The 4,007-nt window shown below is 46.4% G+C and overlaps 1 non-coding gene across 1 annotated transcript; it reads right to left on the bottom strand.

The window, feature by feature from the left end:
• Positions 1-3,683: 3,683 nt before the first annotated feature.
• On the bottom strand, positions 3,684-3,792 carry LOC138376760 (small nucleolar RNA U13). Its single transcript, XR_011231733.1, has one exon. It is a non-coding gene; the product is annotated as a small nucleolar RNA U13 (small nucleolar RNA).
• Positions 3,793-4,007: the final 215 nt, after the last annotated feature.

Here is a 4,007-nt window from a genome sequence, read left to right as displayed (position 1 = left end):
GGACTGGACGTGCCCAGCTGGGCTTCCGCACACTCTCTTCAGATCATGTGATGGCTGATTTTACGTGTCAAGTCGGCTAGGCTGTGGTGGCCAGTTGTCTGGTCAAACGCCAGTCTAGATATTGTTAGGAAGGTATTTTGTAGATGTGATTAACATTCACAGTTGGTGGACTTTAAGTAAAATGGATTACCCCCTGGGAGATGGGTGGGCCTCATCCAATCAGTTGAAGGCCTTAAGAGCAAAAACTGAGGTCTCCCAGAGAAGAAGACATCCATTCTGCCTCAAGATTGTAACATAGAAATCTAGTCTAGATTGCCAGCCTGCTGGCCTGCTGGACTCATGTCTGAAATTCCAGCTCCTGCCCTGTGGATTTCAGAGTTGCCGGCTTCCACAATTATATGAGTCAATTCCTTAAAATCTCTCCCTCTCTCTCCCTCTCTCTCCCTCTCTCTCTCTCTCTCTCCCTCCCTCATTGATCCTGTTTCTCTGGAGAACCCTGAATGATACTGACAAAGACCCCTCCTTGACCAAACTTCAGTCAGGCTCCTCTGAGCCCTCTTCTCAACTAGGCCTCATCCTTGGCCAGCTGAGACCAGTTTTAGCAAAGCATTCTGCTGAGGTAGTTTATTGAGAATCCCTCCCACCCCTGATATCTAATAAAGTTCCTCTCCCTGACCCCAGACTCCCCTTAGTAGTCTTCTGTCCTCTCCCTTATCGGGCCCACTGGCTATAAATCTCTGCTTGTCCCTGTTTGTATTTGGAGTTGAATTCAGTCTCTCTCCCTATCTTAGTCTGTTCAGGCAATATAACAAATTATCATCAACTGGGTGGCTTATAAACAATAAAATTTTATTTCTCACAGTCCCGGAGGCTGGGAAGTCCATGATCAAGACACCAGCAGATTCAGTGTCTGGTGAGGGCTGATTTTCTGGTTCATGGATGATACCTCCTCACTGCATGCTCACATGGTGGAAGGGGTGTCAGGTCTCTCCCAAGGCCTTTTTTATAAGGGCACTAACCCCATTCATGAGGCCTCTAGCCTCATAACCTAATCACCCCCAAAGCCCCACCTCCTAATATCATAATCTTGGAAGTTAAGTTTCAATATATGGATTTTGGGGGTACACATCATTTAGTACTTCCCTATTGCAATAATCTTGAATAAAATCTGTCTTGCCATTTTTAGCAATGTCTGGTGAATAACTCCTTTTTAACAATACAGACCTTATATCTAAGGCCAGTAACTAAAAGATCTTTATAATATTCCAGAGTCAAATTTCGTTTCTCATGTGGCTCCTGTTTCCTGTGTTCCTATAGCAATCAGAAATACTGAAATCAAGAATAGTATGTGGGCTTTCCTGGGGTGCAGCGAGCAGGGGGAGGGGAGAGATTGCCTTTTACTGTGTTCCACTCGGGTGTGTGGTACGGAATGGAGGGAGGCAGCTCTAATGGGTGGGAAAGCTTCGGAATCCCTTTGGCCTGAGTGGGGAAACCAGAGAGCTGGCAGCAGTTGCAGTCTGGGGTGAGGTAGGGCCCAGGAGCTGAAGAGTAGGATGGCTCCATGACAAAGAGCTTTTTTTCTGTCAGGATGCCCTTGGCAAGTTTATCTGCAAGATCCACAGGGACCTCAACAATATGAAATTGTGTGGTAGATTGGGAAGCCAGATTAGGTCATCACAGGACTGGAGCACCTCTCTAAGAAGCAGCTGGTGCTCCACGGGGGTGAGACAAGTGCTCATCTGGGTGAGAAAGTCACAGTGACAACTGGCACATTAAACAGATTGCACTGTCATTTTCCTGACAGCACACTCACGAAGGACTGAGCTCAGCTGGCATCTGAGGGCATGGGAGCAGCTTGCCCCCAACTCTGGGCAAGAGGCCACAAGATCCAGGTGGGGATCCACCCCCAGACAAGTGTCTGGCAGAGGAAACTAGTCAGAAACCAGGTCAGATGGGTAGGGACAACAGGACAGAGAAAGGGAGGCCTGGTGGATTCCCCAAAGAGGCTTGACTGTGGCACAATACGTGGGCTGAGGCCATCATGTCCTCCTGTCCTGGCTAGAAGTGGATCAGGATGTGGGTGGAACTGCTTCTGCAGAGGAATGTCACTGGGACTCCCACAAGGAGGGCCTAGGGCAGTGAGGTCCAGTCTGCCCTGTCTTTCCAGCTCCCACTTAGGGAAGATGGAGATATCATAAGGACTGTCTCCCTTTTATTGTTGAAAAGCTGCCCCTTTTCCTTCAGCCACCTACCTCACTGCACAGTAATGCTAAGGATAATAATAAAACTAGCAAAATCTGTTGCATATTTTCCTTAGGCCAAGCACATGAGATGCATAATTGCATACAATCAACCCTCTAATTCCTATTTTGAAGATGGGAAAACTGAGGTTTATGGAGTTAAGTAAATGCCCCCAAATAACAGTTATTGGAATCTTAATGTGAGCGCAGACAATCTGAGTCGACACTTAACCACCATGGTACTATCTCAATACAAAAGTTCATTCCAAAGTATGGTTATTGCTGACCTGACGATATCTCAGGCATGGCCTCAAGAGGGGCTCCTGGTCTTAGTGTGGGAGGCCTATGCTGTTCATTTGGGACCTAATCACACACCAGGGCATCTCTAGGTTGCTGTCACACTTTGGCACTCTTTGGCATAGTCATTGCCTCAGGGCATTGCCAGCCCTAGTCCTCATCTTCTGGGACTGTCTCACTTTCCCCCACTGAGTAGAAATGTAGCAGCGTGCAATGTTTTTCCAGCAGCAAGAGGACTTCCTCTGAAGGGTGAAGGGAAGGTATGGAGGCATCAGTATCACCTGGATTCAAGAAGAGAACCTACAATAATAAATTATAAAAATTTGTATTTTTATACAAATGCTTCTTAGACAGATTGAGGGTCTGGAAATAGCAGCATCCAAAGTGTAAAGATCTGGGGCTTTGGACAGAAAGTTTGGAATTAAATTCTTTCCCCACTGCTGATTAGCTGGATGACTTCAGTGAGTTACTTAAATTCTCTATGCTTCAGTTTCTTCATCAGCAGGGAAATGCTGTATAGGGTTGTGAGGACTGAAAGAAATAATGTTTATAAAGCAATCAGCCAAGTGATGAACATAGAGTATAAATTCTATCAATGTCCATTCTTTTCTTTCTCGTTGTTAAAAAGGTACATGGGTGTAAAGGCAGCTCCCATCAGGCTAGAAGGCCTTGGCTGATGTCGGTTGTATTTCATTGTTTTAAGAAACTTCTTGTTCCTAGGGATGTCTCTCTCTGCTTGGCAGTGTTCCCTGTGGTCCCTAGGAGGGAGCTGAGTCCATATGCTGCCAGTGAGCAGAAGTCAGACCCCTTTTAAGGGGACAGTGGGATCATTCAGCACTGAGGACTGGGACAGCACCTGCTCCATGGGCTCCTTTATTCCAGTGGGGGGTACAGCTTCTGGCCATGGTGCTGAAGGACACTATTCTCGATTCCCTGCCTACTGTCCCTTCTCTCCACTTCCTTCAGTCCCAGGATGGCCCATGGTCTTGTGGGCAGACTGGGCCTGGCCCCTGGTCAGTCCCCATAGGTAGGTAAGCTTCACAGCTCTTCCCTGGAGGCATTTTCCCAACTCAGGAAGATGCTGAATTGGGTGGAAATTAGGATACAGGCCATTTCCAACAGTTTCCTCTTTTTTTTTAAAGTTCACATCAGACGAGTAATGTGCCAATGTCATAACAAGGACAAGGATTGAGGGAGGCGCATCTCACACATGTGCATGAAAACCCAATCATCATGCTTTCCAGCACTTTCTGATTCAGCCTTCATCCTAATGACCAGCTCTCTGTCCAGAAATGAAATAAGAATAACAATTCTGCTAACCAGCATTTGCTGAGCCGCTACTACTTTACCTGTGTTATTAAATTAGATAATGACATCTTATAAGCAACTTGGGCCTGATACACACTAAGCCCTCAACAGCTTTGCTTTTGCTATTGCTATTTTCATTTAAGCATCTCAAAACTCTGACAA

Source organism: Eulemur rufifrons, chromosome 28, assembly GCF_041146395.1.
Source record: "Eulemur rufifrons isolate Redbay chromosome 28, OSU_ERuf_1, whole genome shotgun sequence".
Lineage (NCBI taxonomy): Eukaryota > Metazoa > Chordata > Mammalia > Primates > Lemuridae > Eulemur > Eulemur rufifrons.
Note: the sequence above shows the minus strand (reverse complement) of the source record. Positions and strands in the feature narration are given on the sequence as shown.